The sequence below is a fragment of the Phyllobates terribilis genome, unplaced genomic scaffold (genome assembly GCF_046119375.1).
Source record: "Phyllobates terribilis strain yellow unplaced genomic scaffold, ASM4611937v1 Scaffold_768__1_contigs__length_696390, whole genome shotgun sequence".
Classification (NCBI taxonomy): Eukaryota; Metazoa; Chordata; class Amphibia; order Anura; family Dendrobatidae; genus Phyllobates; species Phyllobates terribilis.
In genome coordinates, this window is record NW_027363528.1 from 349,036 (window position 1) to 372,304 (window position 23,269).

Here is a 23,269-nt window from a genome sequence, read left to right on the forward strand (position 1 = left end):
TTAACAGACACTGTCATACACCAAAGACAACTGCTTAACAGGCAATGCCATACACTAAAGACAACTGCTTAACAGACAATGCCATACACCAAAGACAACTGCTTAACAGACCCTGCCATACACCAAAGACAACTGCTTAACAGACCCTGACATACACCAAAGACAACTGCTTAACAGACAATGCCATACCCCAAAGACAACTGCTTAACAGACCCTGCCATACACCAAAGACAACTGCTTAACAGACCCTGACATACACCAAAGACAACTGCTTAACAGACAATGCCATACACCAAAGACAACTGGTTAACAGACACTGCCATACACCAAAGACAACTGCTTAACAGACAATGCCATACACCAAAGACAACTGCTTAACAGACAATGCCATACACCAAAGACAACTGCTTAACAGACACTGTCATACACCAAAGACAACTGCTTAACAGACAATGCCATACACCAAAGACAACTGCTTAACAGACAATGCCATACACCAAAGACAACTGCTTAACAGACACTGTCATACACCAAAGACAACTGCTTAACAGGCAATGCCATACACTATAGACAACTGCTTAACAGACACTGCCATACACCAAAGATTACTGCTTAACAGGCAATGCCATACACAAAAGACAACTGCTTAACAGACAATGCCATGCACCAAATACAACTGCTTAACAGACACTGCCATACACCAAAGATTACTGCTTAACAGGCAATTCCATACACCAAAGACAACTGCTTAACAGGCAATGCCATACACGAAAGACAACTGCTTAACAGACACTGCCATACACTAAAGACAACTGCTTAACAGACACTGCCATACACTAAAGACAACTGCTTAACAGACACTGCCATACACCAAAGACAACCGCTTAACAGGCAATGCCATACACGAAAGACAACTGCTTAACAGACAATGCCATATACCAAAGACAACTGCTTAACAGACAATGCCATACACCAAAGACAACTGCTTAACAGACAATGCCATACACCAAAGACAACTGCTTAACAGACCCTGCCATACACCAAAGACAACTGCTTAACAGACCCTGACATACACCAAAGACAACTGCTTAACAGACAATGCCATACACCAAAGACAACTGCTTAACAGAAACTGCCATACACCAAAGACAACTGCTTAACAGACAATGCCATACACCAAAGACAACTGCTTAACAGACAATGCAATACACCAAAGACAACTGCTTAACAGACAATGCCATACACCAAAGACAACTGCTTAACAGACACTGCCATACACTAAAGACAACTGCTTAACAGACACTGTCATACACCAAAGACAACTGCTTAACAGGCAATGCCATACACCAAAGACAACTGCTTAACAGGCAATGGCATACACTATAGACAACTGCTTAACAGACACTGCCATACACTAAAGACAACTGCTTAACAGACAATGCCATACACCAAAGACAACTGCTTAACAGGCAATGCCATACACCAAAGACAACTGCTTAACAGGCAATGCCATACACTATAGACAACTGCTTAACAGGCAATGCCATACACAAAAGACAACTGCTTAACAGACAATGCCATGCACCAAACACAACTGCTTAACAGACACTGCCATACACCAAAGATTACTGCTTAACAGGCAAGGCCATACACAAAAGACAACTGCTTAACAGACTACGCCATAAACCAAAGACAACTGCTTAACAGACAATGCCATACACCAAAGACAACTGCTTAACAGGCAATGCCATACACGAAAGACAACTGCTTAACAGACAATGCCATACACCAAAGACAACTGCTGAACAGACAATGCCATACACCAAAGACAACTGGTTAACAGGCAATGCCATACACTAAATACAACTGCTTAACAGGCAATGCCATACACAAAAGACAACTGCTTAACAGACAATGCCATACACCAAAGACAACTGCTTAACCGGCAATGCCATACACCAAAGGCAACTGCTTAACAGACACTGCCATACACCAAAGACAACTGCTTAACAGGCAATGCCATACACCAAAGACAACTGCTTAACAGACACTGCCATACACCAAAGACAACTGCTTAACAGGCAATGCCATACACCAAAGACAACTGCTTAACAGACACTGCCATACACCAAAGACAACTGCTTAACAGGCAATGCCATACACCAAAGACAACTGCTTAACAGGCAAGGCCATACACAAAAGACAACTGCTTAACATACAATGCCATGCACCAAATACAACTGCTTAACAGACAATGCCATACACCAAAGATTACTGCTTAACAGGCAAGGCCATACACAAAAGACAACTGCTTAACAGACAATGCCATAAACCAAAGACAACTGCTTAACAGACACTGCCATACACCAAAGACAACTGCTTAACAGGCAATGCCATACACCAAAGACAACTGCTGAACAGACAATGCCATACACCAAAGACAACTGGTTAACAGGCAATGCCATACACTAAATACAACTGCTTAACAGGCAATGCCATACACAAAAGACAACTGCTTAACAGACAATGCCATACACCAAAGACAACTGCTTAACCGGCAATGCCATACACCAAAGGCAACTGCTTAACAGACACTGCCATACACCAAAGACAACTGCTTAACAGGCAATGCCATACACCAAAGACAACTGCTTAACAGACAATGCCATACACCAAAGAAAACTGCTTAACAGACAATGCCATACACTAAAGACAACTTCTTAACAGGCAATGCCATACACCAAAGACAACTGCTTAACAGACACTGCCATACACCAAAGAAAACTGCTTAACAGGCAATGCCATACACTATAGACAACTGCTTAACAGGCAATGCCATACACCAAAGACAACTGCTTAACAGACAATGCCATACACCAAAGACAACTGCTGAACAGACAATGCCATACACCAAAGACAACTGCTTAACAGGCAATGCCATACACTAAAGACAACTGCTTAACAGGCAATGCCATACACAAAAGACAACTGCTGAACAGACAATGCCATACACCAAAGACAACTGCTTAACAGGCAATGCCATACACCAAAGACAACTGCTTAACAGGCAATGACATACACCAAAGACAACTGCTTAGCAGACAATGCCATACACCAAAGACAACTGCTTAACAGACAGTGACATACACCAAAGACAACTGCTTAACAGACAATGCCATACACCAAAGACAACTGCTTAACAGACAATGCCATACACCAAAGACAACTGCTTAACAGACAATGCCATACACCAAAGACAACTGCTTAACAGGCAATGCCATACACCAAGACAACTGCTTAACAGACAATGCCATACACCAAAGACAACTGCTTAACAGACAATGCCATACACCAAAGACAACTGCTTAACAGGCAATGCCATAAACTAAAGAGAACTGCTTATCAGACAATGCCATACACCAAAGACAACTGCTTAACAGGCAATGCCATACACTAAAGACAACTGCTTAACAGACAATGCCATACACTAAAGACAACTGCTTAACAGACAATGCCATACACCAAAGACAACTGCTTAACAGACAATGCCATACACTAAAGACAACTGCTTAACAGACAATGCCATACACTAAAGACAACTGCTTAACAGACAATGCCATACACTAAAGACAACTGCTTAACAGACAATGCCATACACTAAAGACAACTGCTTAACAGGCAATGCCATACACTAAAGACAACTGCTTAACAGACAATGCCATAAACTAAAGACAACTGCTCAACAGACAATGCCATACACTAAAGACTACTGCTTAACAGGCAATGCCATACACCAAAGACAACTGCTTAACAGACACTGCCATACACCAAAGAAAACTGCTTAACAGGCAATGCCATACACTATAGACAACTGCTTAACAGGCAATGCCATACACCAAAGACAACTGCTTAACAGGCAATGCCATACACTAAAGACAACTGCTTAACAGGCAATGCCATACACAAAAGACAACTGCTGAACAGACAATGCCATACACCAAAGACAACTGCTTAACAGGCAATGCCATACACCAAAGACAACTGCTTAACAGGCAATGACATACACCAAAGACAACTGCTTAACAGACAGTGACATACACCAAAGACAACTGCTTAACAGACAATGCCATACACCAAAGACAACTGCTTAACAGACAATGCCATACACCAAAGACAACTGCTTAACAGACAATGCCATACACCAAAGACAACTGCTTAACAGGCAATGCCATACACCAAGACAACTGCTTAACAGACAATGCCATACACCAAAGACAACTGCTTAACAGACAATGCCATACACCAAAGACAACTGCTTAACAGGCAATGCCATAAACTAAAGAGAACTGCTTAACAGACAATGCCATACACCAAAGACAACTGCTTAACAGGCAATGCCATACACCAAAGACAACTGCTTAACAGACACTGCCATACACCAAAGACAACTGCTTAACAGGCAATGCCATACACTAAAGACAACTGCTTAACAGACAATGCCATACACTAAAGACAACTGCTTAACAGACAATGCCATACACTAAAGACAACTGCTTAACAGACAATGCCATACACTAAAGACAACTGCTTAACAGACAATGCCATACACCAAAGACAACTGCTTAACAGACAATGCCATACACTAAAGACAACTGCTTAACAGACAATGCCATACACTAAAGACAACTGCTTAACAGGCAATGCCATACACTAAAGACAACTGCTTAACAGGCAATGCCATACACTAAAGACAACTGCTTAACAGACAATGCCATACACCAAAGACAACTGCTCAACAGACAATGCCATACACTAAAGACAACTGCATAACAGACAATGTCGTACACTAAAGACAACTGCATAACAGGCAATGCCATACACCAAAGACAACTGCTTAACAGACAATGCCATACACCAAAGACAACTGCTTAATAGGCAATGCCATACACCAAAGACAACTGCTTAACAGACAATGCCATAAACCAAAGACAACTGCTTAACAGACAATGCCATACACCAAAGACAACTGCTTAACAGACAATGCCATACACCAAAGACAACTGCTTAACAGACAATGCCATACACCAAAGACAACTGCTTAACAGGCAATGCCATACACCAAAGACAACTGCTTAACAGACAATGCCATACACCAAAGACAACTGCTTAACAGACAATGCCATACACCAAAGACAACTGCTTAACAGACAATGCCATACACCAAAGACAACTGCTTAACAGACAATGCCATACACCAAAGACAACTGCTTAACAGGCAATGCCATACACCAAAGACAACTGCTTAACAGACAATGCCATACACCAAAGACAACTGCTTAACAGGCAATGCCATACACCAAAGACAACTGCTTAACAGACAATGCCATACACCAAAGACAACTGCTTAACAGACAATGCTATACATCAAAGACAACTGCTTAACAGACAACGCCATAAACTAAAGACAACTGCTTAACAGACAATGCCATACACCAAAGACAACTGCTTAACAGACAATGCCATACACCAAAGACAACTGCTTAACAGACAATGCCATACACCAAAGACAACTGCTTAACAGACAATGCCATACACCAAAGACAACTGCTTAACAGGCAATGCCATATACCAAAGACAACTGCTTAACAGGCAATGCCATACACCAAAGACAACTGCTTAACAGACAACGCCATAAACTAAAGACAACTGCTTAACAGACAATGCCATACACCAAAGACAACTGCTTAACAGACAATGCCATACACCAAAGACAACTGCTTAACAGACAATGCCATAAACCAAAGACAACTGCTTAACAGACAACGCCATAAACTAAAGACAACTGCTTAGCAGACAATGCCATACACCAAAGACAACTGCTTAACAGGCAATGCCATACACCAAAGACAACTGCTTAACAGACAATGCCATACACCAAAGACAACTGCTTAACAGACAATGCCATACACAAAAGACAACTGCTTAACAGGCAATGCCATACACCAAAGACAACTGCTTAACAGACAATGCCATAAACCAAAGACAACTGCTTAAAAGACAACGCCATAAACTAAAGACAACTGCTTAGCAGACAATGTCATACACCAAAGACAACTGCTTAACAGACAATGCCATACACCAAAGACAACTGCTTAAAAGACAACGCCATAAACTAAAGACAACTGCTTAGCAGACAATGCCATACACCAAAGACAACTGCTTAACAGACAATGCCATACACCAAAGGCAACTGCTTAACAGGCAATGCCATACACCAAAGACAACTGCTTAACAGACACTGCCATACACCAAAGACAACTGTTTAACAGGCAATGCCATAAACTAAAGACAACTGCTTAGCAGACAATGCCATACACCAAAGACAACTGCTTAATAGGCAATGCCATACACCAAAGACAACTGCTTAACAGGCAATGCCATCCACGAAAGACAACTGCTTAACAGACAATGCCATACACCAAAGACAACTGCTTAACAGACAATGCCATTCACCACAGACAACTGCTTAACAGACAATGCCATACACCAAAGACAACTGCTTAGCATGCAATGCCATACACCAAAGACAACTGCTTAACAGACAATGCCATACACCAAAGACAACTGCATAACAGACAACGCCATACACCAAAGACAACTGCTTAACAGGAAATGCCATACACCAAAGACAACTGCTTAACAGGCAATGCCATACACCAAAGACAACTGCTTAACAGACAATGCCATAAGCCAAAGACAACTGCTTAACAGGCACTGCCATACACCAAAGGCAACTGCTTAACAGACAATGCCATACACCAAAGACAACTGCTTAACAGACAACGCCATACACCAAAGACAACTGCTTAACAGGCAATGCCATACACCAAAGACAACTGCTTAACAGACAATGTCATAAGCCAAAGGCAACTGCTTAACAGACAATGCCATACACCAAAGACAACTGCTTAACAGACAATGCCATACACCAAAGACAACTGCTTAACAGGCAATGCCATACACCAAAGACAACTGCTTAACAGACAACGCCATACACCAAAGACAACTGCTTAACAGGCAATGCCATACACCAAAGACAACTGCTTAGCAGACAACGCCATACACCAAAGACAACTGCTTAACAGACAATGCCATACACAAAAGACAACTGCTTAACAGGCAATGCCAAAAACTAAAGACAACTGCTTAACAGGCAACGCCATACACCAAAGACAACTGCTTAGCAGACAACGCCATACACCAAAGACAACTGCTTAACAGGCAATGCCATACACCAAAGACAACTGCTTAACAGACAATGCCATACACCAAAGACAACTGCTTAACAGACAATGCCATACACCAAAGACAACTGCTTAACAGACAATGCCATACACCAAAGACAACTGCTTAACAGACAATGCCATACACCAAAGACAACTGCTTAACAGGCAATGCCATACACCAAGAACAACTGCTTAATAGGTAATGCCATATACCAAAGACAACTGCTTAACAGACCCTGCCATACACCAAAGACAATTGCTTAACAGACAATGCCATACACCAAAGACAACTGCTTAACAGACAAAACCATGCACCAAAGACAACTGCTTAACAGACAATGCCATACACCAAAGACAACTGCTTAACAGGCAATGCCATACACCAAAGACAACTGCTTAACAGACACTGCCATACACCAAAGACAACTGCTTAACAGACACTGCCATACACCAAAGACAACTGCTTAACAGACACTGCCATACAACAAAGACAACTGCTTAATAGGCAATGACATACACCAAAGACAAATGCTTAACAGACACTGCCATACACCAAAGACAACTGCTTAACAGACACTGCCATACACCAAAGACAACTGCTTAACAGACAATGCCATACACCAAAGACAACTGCTTAACAGACACTGCCATACACCAAAGACAACTGCTTAACAGACACTGCCATACACCAAAGACAACTGCTTAACAGGCAATGCCATACACCAAAGACAACTGCTTAACAGACACTGCCATACACCAAAGACAACTGCTTAATAGGCAATTCCATACACCAAAGACAACTGCTTAACAGACAATGCCATACACCAAAGACAACTGCTTAAGAGACAATGCCATACACCAAAGACAACTGCTTAACAGACAATGCCATACACCAAAGACAACTGCTTAACAGACACTGCCATACACCAAAGACAACTGCTTAACAGACACTGCCATACACCAAAGACAACTGCTTAACAGACAATGCCATACACCAAAGACAACTGCTGAACAGACAATGCCATACACCAAAGACAACTGCTTAACAGGCAATGCCATAAACCAAAGACAACTGCTTAACAGACACTGCCATACACCAAAGACAACTGCTTAACAGACCCTGCCATACACCAAAGACAACTGCTTAACAGACAATGCCATATACCAAAGACAACTACTTAACAGACCCTGCCATACACCAAAGACAACTGCTTAACAGACAATGCCATACACCAAAGACAACTGCTTAACAGACACTGCCATACACCAAAGACAACTGCTTAACAGACAATGCCATACACCAAAGACAACTGCTTAACAGACAATGCCATACACCAAAGACAACTGCTTAACAGACCCTGCCATACACCAAAGACAACTGCTTAACAGACAATGCCATACACCAAAGACAACTGCTTAACAGACACTGCCATACACCAAAGACAACTGCTTAACAGACAATGCCATACAGCAAAGACAACTGCTTAACAGACAATGCCAAACACCAAAGACAACTGCTTAACAGACCCTGCCATACACCAAAGACAACTGCTTAACAGACCCTGACATACACCAAAGACAACTGCTTAACAGACAATGCCATACACCAAAGACAACTGCTTAACAGGCAATGCCATACACCAAAGACAACTGCTTAACAGACAATGCCATATACCAAAGACAACTGCTTAACAGACAATGCCATACACCAAAGACAACTGCTTAACAGACAATGCCATACACCAAAGACAACTGCTTAACAGACAACGCCATAAACTAAAGACAACTGCTTAACAGACAATGCCATACACCAAAGACAACTGCTTAACAGACAATGCCATAAACCAAAGACAACTGCTTAACAGACAACGCCATAAACTAAAGACAACTGCTTAGCAGACAATGCCATACACCAAAGACAACTGCTTAACAGGCAATGCCATACACCAAAGACAACTGCTTAACAGACAATGCCATACACCAAAGACAACTGCTTAACAGGCAATGCCATACACCAAAGACAACTGCTTAACAGACACTGCCATACACCAAAGACAACTGTTTAACAGGCAATGCCATAAACTAAAGACAACTGCTTAGCAGACAATGCCATACACCAAAGACAACTGCTTAATAGGCAATGCCATACACCAAAGACAACTGCTTAACAGGCAATGCCATCCACGAAAGACAACTGCTTAACAGACAATGCCATACACCAAAGACAACTGCTTAACAGACAATGCCATTCACCACAGACAACTGCTTAACAGACAATGCCATACACCAAAGACAACTGCTTAGCATGCAATGCCATACACCGAAGACAACTGCTTAACAGGAAATGCCATACACCAAAGACAACTGCTTAACAGGCAATGCCATCCACGAAAGACAACTGCTTAACAGACAATGCCATACACCAAAGACAACTGCTTAACAGACAATGCCATTCACCACAGACAACTGCTTAACAGACAATGCCATACACCAAAGAAAACTGCATAACAGACAACGCCATACACCAAAGACAACTGCTTAACAGGAAATGCCATACACCAAAGACAACTGCTTAACAGGCAATGCCATCCACGAAAGACAACTGCTTAACAGACAATGCCATACACCAAAGACAACTGCTTAACAGACAATGCCATTCACCACAGACAACTGCTTAACAGACAATGCCATACACCAAAGACAACTGCATAACAGACAACGCCATTCACCAAAGACAACTGCTTAACAGGAAATGCCATACACCAAAGACAACTGCTTAACAGGCAATGCCATACACCAAAGACAACTGCTTAACAGACAATGCCATACACCAAAGACAACTGCTTAACAGACAATGCCATAAGCCAAAGACAACTGCTTAACAGGCACTGCCATACACCAAAGGCAACTGCTTAACAGGCAATGCCATACACCAAAGACAACTGCTTAACAGAAAATGTCATAAGCCAAAGGCAACTGCTTAACAGACAATGCCATACACCAAAGACAACTGCTTAACAGACAATGCCATACACCAAAGACAACTGCTTAACAGGCAATGCCATACACCAAAGACAACTGGTTAACAGTCAACTCCATAAACTAAAGACAACTGCTTAGCAGACAACGCCATACACCAATGACAACTGCTTAACAGGCAATGCCATACCCCAAAGACAACTGCTTAACAGGCAATGCCAAAAACTAAAGACAACTGCTTAACAGGCAATGCCATACACCAAAGACAACTGCTTAACAGACAATGCCATACACCAAAGACAACTGCTTAACAGACAATGCCATACACCAAAGACAACTGCTTAACAGACAATGCCATACACCAAACACAACTGCTTAACAGGCAACGCCATAAACTAAAGACAACTGCTTAACAGACAACGCCATAAACTAAAGAGAACTGCTTAGCAGACAATGCCATACACCAAAGACAACTGCTTAACAGGCAATGCCATACACCAAAGACAACTGCTTAATAGGCAATGCCATACACCAAAGACAACTGCTTAACAGACCCTGCCATACACCAAAGACAATTGCTTAACAGACAATGCCATACACTAAAGACAACTGCTTAACAGACAAAACCATGCACCAAAGACAACTGCTTAACAGACAATGCCATACACCAAAGACAACTGCTTAACAGGCAATGCCATACACCAAAGACAACTGCTTAACAGACACTGCCATACACCAAAGACAACTGCTTAACAGACAAAGCCATGGACCAAAGACAACTGCTTAACAGAAAATGCCATACACCAAAGACAACTGCTTAATAGGCAATGCCATACACCAAAGACAAATGCTTAACAGACAATGCCATACACCAAAGACAACTGCTTAATAGGCAATGCCATACACCAAAGACAAATGCTTAACAGACAATGCCATACACCAAAGACAACTGCTTAACAGACACTGCCATACACCAAAGACAACTGCTTAACAGACACTGCCATACACCAAAGACAACTGCTTAACAGACAATGCCATACACCAAAGACAACTGCTTAACAGACACTGCCATACACCAAAGACAACTGCTTAACAGACACTGCCATACACCAAAGACAACTGCTTAACAGGCAATGCCATACACCAAAGACAACTGCTTAACAGACACTGCCATACACCAAAGACAACTGCTTAATAGGCAATGCCATACACCAAAGACAACTGCTTAACAGACAATGCCATACACCAAAGACAACTGCTTAACAGACAATGCCATACACCAAAGACAACTGCTTAACAGACAATGCCATACACCAAAGACAACTGCTTAACAGACACTGCCATACACCAAAGACAACTGCTTAACAGACACTGCCATACACCAAAGACAACTGCTTAACAGACAATGCCATACACCAAAGACAACTGCTGAACAGACAATGCCATACACCAAAGACAACTGCTTAACAGGCAATGCCATAAACCAAAGACAACTGCTTAACAGACACTGCCATACACCAAAGACAACTGCTTAACAGACAATGCCATACACCAAAGACAACTGCTTAACAGACACTGCCATACACCAAAGACAACTGCTTAACAGACAATGCCATACACCAAAGACAACTGCTTAACAGACACTGCCATACACCAAAGACAACTGCTTAACAGACAATGCCATACACCAAAGACAACTGCTTAACAGACAATGCCATATACCAAAGACAACTACTTAACAGACCCTGCCATACACCAAAGACAACTGCTTAACAGACAATGCCATACACCAAAGACAACTGCTTAACAGACACTGCCATACACCAAAGACAACTGCTTAACAGACAATGCCATACACCAAAGACAACTGCTTAACAGACAATGCCATACACCAAAGACAACTGCTTAACAGACCCTGCCACACACCAAAGACAACTGCTTAACAGACAATGCCATACACCAAAGACAACTGCTTAACAGTCAATGCCATACACCAAAGACAACTGCTTAACAGGCAATGCCATACACCAAAGACAACTGCTTAACAGACAATGCCATACACCAAAGACAACTGCTTAACAGACAATGCCATACACCAAAGACAACTGCTTAACAGACAATGCCATACACCAAAGACAACTGCTCAACAGACAATGCCATACACCAAAGACAACTGCTTAACAGACAATGCCATACACCAAAGACAACTGCTTAACAGACAATGCCATACACCAAAGACAACTGCTTAACAGACAATGCCATACACCAAAGACAACTGCTTAACAGGCAATGCCATACACAAAAGACAACTGCTGAACAGACAATGCTATACACCAAAGACAACTGCTTAACAGACAATGCCATACACCAAAGACAACTGCTTAACAGACACTGCCATACACCAAAGACAACTGCTTAACAGACAACGCCATAAACTAAAGACAACTGCTTAACAGACAATGCCATACACCAAAGACAACTGCTTAACAGACAATACCATAAACCAAAGACAACTGCTTAACAGACAACGCCATAAACTAAAGACAACTGCTTAGCAGACAATGCCATACACCAAAGACAACTGCTTAACAGGCAATGCCATACACCAAAGACAACTGCTTAACAGGCAATGCTATACACCAAAGACAACTGCTTAACAGACACTGCCATACACCAAAGACAACTGCTTAACAGGCAATGCCATAAACTAAAGACAACTGCTTAGCAGACAATGCCATACACCAAAGACAACTGCTTAACAGACAATGCCATACACCAAAGACAACTGCTTAACAGGCAATGCCATACACCAAAGACAACTGCTTAACAGACACTGCCATACACCAAAGACAACTGCTTAACAGGCAATGCCATAAACTAAAGACAACTGCTTAGCAGACAATGCCATACACCAAAGACAACTGCTTAACAGACAATGCCATACACCAAAGACAACTGCTTAACAGACAACGCCATAAACTAAAGACAACTGCTTAGCAGACAATGCCATACACCAAAGACAACTGCTTAAGAGGCAATGCCATACACCAAAGACAACTGCTTAACAGGCAACGCCATAAACTAAAGACAACTGCTTAGCAGACAATGCCAAAAACTAAAGACAACTGCTTAACAGGCAATGCCATACACCAAAGACAACTGCTTAACAGACAATGCCATACACCAAAGACAACTGCTTAACATGTAATGCCATACACCAATAATATTATTGGGAATTGCATTTCAAGCATTTTCCTAATGTGCATTCTACATAGTTACATAGGTTGAAAAAAGTTGGGGTGGACATTAACAGCTTGGGGCCCAAGTGCAAGAAATGTGTCCGAGCCCCCATGTTTTTATCGCGACAAAGCTACAGATATATATATATATATATACACATATATATACGGTGTAGCATGCAAAGGGTTAATTGGGAGCTGAGTAAAAGTGGGCTCCGATTGCCCACCAGCAAATTTCAAGAACCTACAGGATTTCAGGATTTGTGGTTCTTCATAAAAATGCGGTGACATATTCAGGGGCGTACATAGAGAAAAGGGTGCTGGCCCCTCCTTGATCCTTGGACCATTCTCCCCTTTCAATTGTTTTATTGCAGGGGCCATAGAAAAGGGAGTACTCCATAGGTTCCTTGACCTTCAGAGATCACACTGCAGACCCTACGAAGAGAGGATTCCCAGAATTTAAAGTAATCCCAAAATTACAGGATGGGGGGGGGGTAGTTTACTCGCTACTTGAGGTTCCCCATGGAAGACGGTTATGGATCTTGAGGATCAGTCCCATCTTGAATGCTCAACCTCCATGTGAATCATTGTCTATAGGACTGCTACTGCTGGAGAAAGCCCAGTACAGCGCTCCACCGTTTCCAACAGTCCTGTATGAATGGAGCTGAGGTCAAGCATGTGCCCTACTGCTCCTTTTAGGCTGAGAGCCTGGCTTCCAGGACCCAGAGCCCCATTTTTAGGAGGTGACAGGTTCTTGGTGGGGCGTCCAGTGGAAGGATCCCCTGCAATTTGTAAGTAATGGTTAGCTAACAACTTTGCTTCCTCAGTCTTCTGCCATTCCTGGGCATCCACAGTCTTCTGCCATTCCTGTGCTTCCTCAGTCCTCCGCCATTCCTGTGCTTCCTCAGTCTTCTGCCATTCCTGTGCTTCCTCACTCCTCCACCATTCCTGTGCTTCCTTAGTCCTCCGCCAATCCTGTGCTTCTTCAGTCAGTCCTCCGCCATTCTTGTGCTTCCTCAGTCAGTCCTCCACCATTCCTCTGCTTCCTCAGTCTTCTGCCATTCCTGTGCTTCCTTAGTCCTCTGCCATTCCTGTGCTTCCTCAGTCAGTCCTTCACCATTCCTGTGCTTCCTCAGTCCTCTGCCATTCCTGTGCTTCCTCAGTCTTCTGCCATTCCTGTGCTTCCTCAGTCTTCTGCCATTCCTGTGCTTCCTCAGTCCTCCACCATTCCTGTGCTTCCTCACTCCTCCACCATTCCTGTGCTTCCTCAGTCCTCCACCATTCCTGTGCTTCCTCACTCCTCCACCATTCCTGTGCTTCCTCACCCCTCCACCATTCCTGTGCTTCCTCAGTCCTCCACCATTCCTGTGCTTCCTCACTCCTCCACCATTCCTGTGCTTCCTCACTCCTCCACCATTCCTGTGCTTCCTCACCCCTCCACCATTCCTGTGCTTCCTCACCCCTCCACCATTCCTGTGCTTCCTCACTCCTCCACCATTCCTGTGCTTCCTCACCCCTCCACCATTCCTGTGCTTCCTCAGTCCTCCACCATTCCTGTGCTTCCTCACCCCTCCACCATTCCTGTGCTTCCTCAGTCCTCCACCATTCCTGTGCTTCCTCACCCCTCCACCATTCCTGTGCTTCCTCAGTCCTCCACCATTCCTGTGCTTCCTCACCCCTCCACCATTCCTGTGCTTCCTCACTCCTCCACCATTCCTGTGCTTCCTCACCCCTCCACCATTCCTGTGCTTCCTCACCCCTCCACCATTCCTGTGCTTCCTCAGTCCTCCACCATTCCTGTGCTTCCTCAGTCAGTCTTCTGCCATTCCTGTGCTTCCTCACTCCTCCACCATTCCTGTGCTTCCTCACCCCTCCACCATTCCTGTGCTTCCTCACCCCTCCACCATTCCTGTGCTTCCTCAGTCCTCCACCATTCCTGTGCTTCCTCACCCCTCCACCATTCCTGTGCTTCCTCAGTCAGTCTTCTGCCATTCCTGTGCTTCCTCACCCCTCCACCATTCCTGTGCTTCCTCAGTCCTCCACCATTCCTGTGCTTCCTCAGTCAGTCTTCTGCCATTCCTGTGCTTCCTCACTCCTCCACCATTCCTGTGCTTCCTCACCCCTCCACCATTCCTGTGCTTCCTCACCCCTCCACCATTCCTGTGCTTCCTCACTCCTCCACCATTCCTGTGCTTCCTCACTCCTCCACCATTCCTGTGCTTCCTCACTCCTCCACCATTCCTGTGCTTCCTCACTCTATTTTTTAGAAAACACCCATAACAATACTGGACGGCTTACGTGCACCTTATTTTGGGTAATCTTTATTTACCGCCATTTAGATGAGTAATCTATTGGCTAAAAAATAATATGTCACTGTGTATAATCCCCTGGCAGCAGCCGCAGAGCGAGCAGAGCTCACTGAGCGAGAGGCTGTTCCATCCTGCTTTATGCCGCACATAATAGGGGTTGAACTCCTTGAAGATGTTTGTCATCCAACCTTTTATGTGAAACCATTTTATAAAACAATCCTTGGATGTTTCCTCCTGCTATATACGCGGAGGGCGGAGGAGATCGGTAATAATAATCCTTTATTTCGTTTGCTCCGTTCTGCATAAAACGAATAATAATCTTTTTTTTATTTGTTGTACGAAAGGAAAATTTGCATTTTTAGGTGTAGAGAAATGACTCCGAGAAGTCGGCAATTTACAAACGATCTCTATGGGCTTAATTCCATCTGTTTTAGTAGATACTTCTGAGCATTTTAGAACTCACTGTTGTGCCGTTCCTCTGTTATTCCTCCTGGAAATGTAGAAATAAATTGACAGCTTAGTATTACCGTGCTCCATGGGATGTTATTCTACACAGTTTTATCATTGATTGCACAGTGGGTATGGACAAGGGAATGGCAACAGATTACTCATTCATTCCCACGTGGGAAAACAGAGGGTCAAAGTAGAGATGCTCTAAAATTGTCATTTCATGGAGAATATGGGAGTGTACTAAAACAGATATGTCTGGAAAGGATAATTCTATAAAATATTTTATTGAACTCTGTTTTGTGCTTTTCCTCTTTTACCCCTCCTGGAAATGTTTTTTTTTTAATTGACAGCTAGGCTTTGCCTTTCCCCATGGAGATGTCTCTACACAGTCTGCCATTGACACACTTGATTGGACATCCCATTGACAAACAGAATGGGGACTTTGGCTGTCAATTTATTCACACATTTCCAGGAGAGATAACAGAGGAACTGCATAGAGCTTAGTTCTTAGAAATTAGGCTTCTGAATAGGTATTTCATGAGAAATATGGGAATTTATTAAAAACAAACATGTCTGGATAGCTGAATTTTGTAATATCTTTTATTTAACTCTGCTTTATACTGTTCCTCTTGTTAGCCCTCCTGGAAATGTATGAATAAATGAAAGCTGAGTGCAACCCTCCCCATTAAGGAAAGACAGTATATGTATGGATACAACCCATTGACGAAGAGAATGATAACACCAACAGTCAATTTAGTCATAAATTTCCAGAAGGGATAACGGAGGAACTGCAAAAACCTTCTAAAATATGAGGTTTCTGAATCGGTATTTCAATGGGTAGAAAAGAATAGACTAAAACAAACTTGTCAGGAGAGCTGAAATCTGTAGCATCTTTTATCAAACACTGGTTTGTGCTGTTCCTCAGTTATCCATCCTGGAAATGTATGAATAAATTAAAAACTGGTTGGAAAACCTCCCCATTAAAGACAAGACAGAATGGTTAGGGAATAGGGATACATCCCATTGACAAAGAGAATGGAAACACCAACAGTCAAATTAATCACACATTTCCAGGAGGGATAACAGAGGAACTGCATAAACCTTACTTAAAAAATGAGGTTTCTGAATTGGTATTTCATTGAGGAATAGACTAAAATAAACCAGTCAGGAGAGCTGTCAATTTTTTATGTTTTTTTTTTACATTTCCAGGAAGGATTACAGAGGAAGTGCATAAAGTAAAGTTCTTACCTTTCCAGGAGGAATTACAGAGGAAATGCACAAAGTTCTTACATTTCCAGGACGGATTACTGAGGAAGTGCACAAAGTAGATTTCTTACATTTCCAGGAGGAATTACAGAGGAAGTGCATAAAGTAAAGTTCTTACATTTCCAGGAGGAATTATAGAGGAAATGCACAAAGTAGAGTTCTTACATTTCCAGGAGGAATTACAGAGGAAGTGCATAAAGTAAAGTTCTTACATTTCCAGGAGGAATTATAGAGGAAATGCACAAAGTAGAGTTCTTACATTTCCAGGAGGAATTACAGAGGAAGTGCACAAAATTCTTACATTTCCAGGAGGGATTACAGAGGAAGTGCACAAAGTTCTTACATTTCCAGGAGGGATTAAAGAGGAAGTGCACAAAGTAGAGTTCTAACATTTCCAGGAGGGATTACAGAGGAAGTGCACAAAGTAAAGTTCTTACATTTCCAGGAGGGATTACAGAAGAAGTGCATAAAGTTCTTACATTTCCAGGAGGATTTACAGGGGATGTGCACAAAGTAAAGTTCTTATATTTCCAGGAGAATTACAGGGGATGTGCACAAAGTAAAGTTCTTATATTTCCAGGAGGATTTACAGAGGAAGTGCATAAAGTAAAGTTCTTACATTTCCAGGAGGGATTACAGAGGAAGTGCATGAAGTAAAGTTCTTACATTTCCAGGAGCAATTACAGAGGAAGTGCATAAAGTAAAGTTCTTACAATTCCAGGAGGAATTACAGAGGAAATGCACAACATTCTTACATTTCCAGGAGGTATTACAGAGGAAGTGCACAAAGAAGATTTCTTACATTTCCAGGAGGGACTACAGAGGAAGTGCATAAAGTAAAGTTCTTACATTTTAGGAGGAATTATAGAGGAAATGCACAAAGTAGAGTTCTTACATTTCCAGGAGGGATTACAGAGGAAGTGCATAAAGTAAAGTTCTTACATTTCCAGGAGGAATTAAAGAGGAAGTGCACAAAGAAAAGTTCTTACATTTCCAGGAGGGATTACAGAGGAAGTGCATAAAGTAAAATTCTTACATTTCCAGGAGGGATGACAGAAGAAGTGCATAAAGTAAAGTTCTTACATTTCCAGGAAGAATTATAGAGGAAATGCGCAAATTAGAGTCCCTACATTTCCAGGAGGGATTAGAGAGGAAGTGCATAAAGTAAAGTTCTTACATTTCCAGGAGGAATTATAGAGGAAATGCACAAAGTAGAGTTCTTACATTTCCAGGAGGGATTACAGGGGATGTGCACAAAGTAAAGTTCTTATATTTCCAGGAGGATTTACAGAGGAAGTGCATAAAGTAAAGTTCTTACATTTCCAAGAGGAATTACAGAGGAAGTGCATAAAGTAAAGTTCTTACATTTCCAGGAGGGATTACAGAGGAAGTGCATAAAGTAAAGTTCTTACATTTCCAGGAGGAATTACAGAGGAAATGCACAACGTTCTTACATTTCCAGGAGGGATTACAGAGGAAGTGCACAAAATAGATTTCTTACATTTCCAGGAGGGATTACAGAGGAAGTGCATGAAGTAAAGTTCTTACATTTCCAGGAGGAATTATAGAGGAAATGCACAAAGTAGAGTTCTTACATTTTCAGGAGGAATTACAGAGGAAGTGCATAAAGTAGAGTTCTTACATTTCCAGGAGGAATTACAGAGGAAGTGCACAAAGTTCTTACATTTCCAGGAGGGATTACAGAGGAAGTGCACAAAGTAGAGTTCTTACATTTCCAGGAGGGATTACAGAGGAAGTGCATGAAGTAAAATTCTTACATTTCCAGGAGGGATTACAGAAGAAGTGCATAAAGTAAAGTTCTTACATTTCCAGGAGGAATTATAAAGGAAATGCGCGAAGTAGAGTCCTTACATTTCCAGGAGGGATTACAGAAGAAGTGCATAAAGTAAAGTTCTTACATTTCCAGGAGGAATTATAGAGGAAATGCACAAAGTAGAGTTCTAACATTTCCAGGAGGGATTACACAGGAAGTGCATAAAGTAGAGTTATTACATTTCCAGGAGGAATTACAGAGGAAGTGCATAAAGTAGAGTTCTTACATTTCCAGGAGGAATTACAGAGGAAGTGCACAAAGTTCTTACATTTCCAGGAGGGATTACAGAGAAAGTGCACAAAGTAGATTTCTTACATTTCCAGGAGGAATTACAGAGGAAGTGCATAAAGTAAAATTCTTACATTTCCAGGAGGGATAACAGAAGAAGTGCATAAAGTAGAGTTCTTACATTTCCAGGAGGAATTACAGAGGAAGTGCACAAAATTCTTACATTTCCAGGAGGGATTACAGAGGAAGTGCACAAAGTTCTTACATTTCCAGGAGGGATTAAAGAGGAAGTGCACAAAGTAGAGTTCTAACATTTCCAGGAGGGATTACAGAGGAAGTGCACAAAGTAAAGTTCTTACATTTCCAGGAGGGATTACAGAAGAAGTGCATAAAGTTCTTACATTTCCAGGAGGATTTAGAGGGGATGTGCACAAAGTAAAGTTCTTATATTTCCAGGAGAATTACAGGGGATGTGCACAAAGTAAAGTTCTTATATTTCCAGGAGGATTTACAGAGGAAGTGCATAAAGTAAAGTTCTTACATTTCCAGGAGGGATTACAGAGGAAGTGCATAAAGTAAAGTTCTTACATTTCCAGGAGCAATTACAGAGGAAGTGCATAAAGTAAAATTCTTACAATTCCAGGAGGAATTACAGAGGAAATGCACAACATTCTTACATTTCCAGGAGGTATTACAGAGGAAGTGCACAAAGAAGATTTCTTACATTTCCAGGAGGGATTACAGAGGAAGTGCATAAAGTAAAGTTCTTACATTTCCAGGAGGAATTATAGAGGAAATGCACAAAGTAGAGTTCTTACATTTCCAGGAGGGATTACAGAGGAAGTGCATAAAGTAAAGTTCTTACATTTCCAGGAGGAATTAAAGAGGAAGTGCACAAAGAAAAGTTCTTACATTTCCAGGAGGGATTACAGAGGAAGTGCATGAAGTAAAATTCTTACATTTCCAGGAGGGATGACAGAAGAAGTGCATAAAGTAAAGTTCTTACATTTCCAGGAAGAATTATAGAGGAAATGCGCAAAGTAGAGTCCCTACATTTTCAGGAGGGATTAGAGAGGAAGTGCATAAAGTAAAGTTCTTACATTTCCAGGAGGAATTATAGAGGAAATGCACAAAGTAGACTTCTTACATTTCCAGGAGGGATTACAGGGGATGTGCACAAAGTAAAGTTCTTACATTTCCAGGAGGATTTACAGAGGAAGTGCATAAAGTAAAGTTCTTACATTTCCAAGAGGGATTACAGAGGAAGTGCATAAAGTAAAGTTCTTACATTTCCAGGAGGGATTACAGTGGAAGTGCATAAAGTAAAGTTCTTACATTTCCAGGAGGATTTACAGAGGAAATGCACAACGTTCTTACATTTCCAGGAGGGATTACAGAGGAAGTGCACAAAATAGATTTCTTACATTTCCAGGAGTATTTACAGAGGAAAAGCAAAAAGTAAAGTTCTTACATTTCCAGGAGGAATTATAGAGGAAATGCACAAAGTAGAGTTCTTACATTTCCAGGAGGAATTACAGAGGAAGTGCACAAAGTTCTTACATTTCCAGGAGGGATTACAGAGGAAGTGCACAAAGTAGAGTTTTTACATTTCCAGGAGGGATTAAAGAGGAAGTGCACAACGTAGAGTCCTTACATTTCCAGGAGGGATTAGAGAGGAAGTGTATAAAGTAAAGTTCTTACATTTCCAGGAGGGATTAGAGAGGAAGTGCATAAAGTAAAATTCTTACATTTCCAGGAGGGATTACAGAAGAAGTGCATAAAGTAAAGTTCTTACATTTCCAGGAGGAATTATAGAGGAAATGCACAAAGTAGAGTTCTAACATTTCCAGGAGGGATTACACAGGAAGTGCATAAAGTAGAGTTATTACATTTCCAGGAGGAATTACAGAGGAAGTGCATAAAGTAGAGTTCTTACATTTCCAGGAGGAATTACAGAGGAAGTGCACAAAGTTCTTACATTTCCAGGAGGGATTACAGAGAAAGTGCACAAAGTAGAGTTTTTACATTTTCAGGAGGGATTAAAGAGGAAGTGCACAAAGTAGAGTTCTTACATTTCCAGGAGGGATTACAGAGGAAGTGCATAAAGTAAAATTCTTACATTTCCAGGAGGGATGACAGAAGAAGTGCATAAAGTAAAGTTCTTACATTTCCAGAAGGAATTATAGAGGAAATGCGCAAAATAGAGTCCTTACATTTCCAGGAGGGATTACAGAGGAAGTGCATAAAGTAAAGTTCTTACATTTCCAGGAGGAATTATAGAGGAAATGCACAAAGTAGAGTTCTTACATTTCCAGGAGGGATTACAGAGGAAGTGCATAAAGTAAAATTCTTACATTTCCAGGACGGATGACAGAAGAAGTGCATAAACTAAAGTTCTTACATTTCCAGGAGGAATTATAGAGGAAATGCACAAAGTAGAGTTCTTACATTTCCAGGAGGGATTACAGGGGATGTGCACAAAGTAAAGTTCTTACCTTTCCAGGAGGATTTACAGAGGAAGTGCATAAAGTAAAGTTCTTACATTTCCAAGAGGGATTACAGAGGAAGTGCATAAAGTAAAGTTCTTACATTTCCAGGAGGAATTATAGAGGAAATGCACAACGTTCTTACATTTCCAGGAGGGATTACAGAGGAAGTGCAGAAAGTTCTTACATTTCCAGGAGGGATTACAGAGGAAGTGCACAAAGTAGAGTTTTTACATTTCCAGCAGGGATTACAGAGGAAATGCACAAAGTAGAGTCCTTACATTTCCAGGAGGGATTACAGAAGAAGTGCATAAAGTAAAGTTCTAACATTTTCAGGAGGGATTACAGAGGAAGTGCATGAAGTAAAGTTCATACATTTCCAGGAGGGATTACAGAGGAATTGCATAAAGTAAAGTTCTTACTTTTCCAGGAGTATTTTCAGAGGAAGTGCAAAAAGTAAAGTTCTTACATTTCCAGGAGGGATTACAGAGGAAGTGCATAAAGTAAAGTTCTTACATTTCCAGGAGGGATTACAGAGGAAGTGCATAAAGTGAAGTTCTTACATTTCCAGGAGTATTTACAGAGGAAGTGCAAAAATTAAAGTTCTTATATTTCCAGGAGGGATTACAGAGGAAGTGCATAAAGTAAAGTTCTTACATTTCCAGGAGGGATTAAAGAGGAAGTGCAGAAAGTAGAGTCCTTACATTTCCAGCAGAGATTACAGGGGATGTGCACAAAGTAGAGTTCTTACATTTCCAGGAGTATTTACAGAGGAAGTGCATAAAGTAAAGTTCTTACATTTCCAGGAGGGATTAAAGAGGAAGTGCAGAAAGTAGAGTCCTTACATTTCCAGGAGGGATTACAGGGGATGTGCACAAAGTAGAGTTCTTACATTTCCAGGAGAATTTACAGAGGAAGTGCATAAAGTAAAGTTCTTACATTTCCAAGAGGGATTACAGAGGAAGTGCATAAAGTAAAGTTCTTACATTTCCAGGAGGAATTATAGAGGAAATGCACAACGTTCTTACATTTCCAGGAGGGATTACAGAGGAAGTGCAGAAAGTTCTTACATTTCCAGGAGGGATTACAGAGGAAGTGCATAAAGTAAAGTTCTTACATTTCCAGGAGGGATTAAAGAGGAAGTGCAGAAAGTAGAGTCCTTACATTTCCAGGAGGGATTACAGGGGATGTG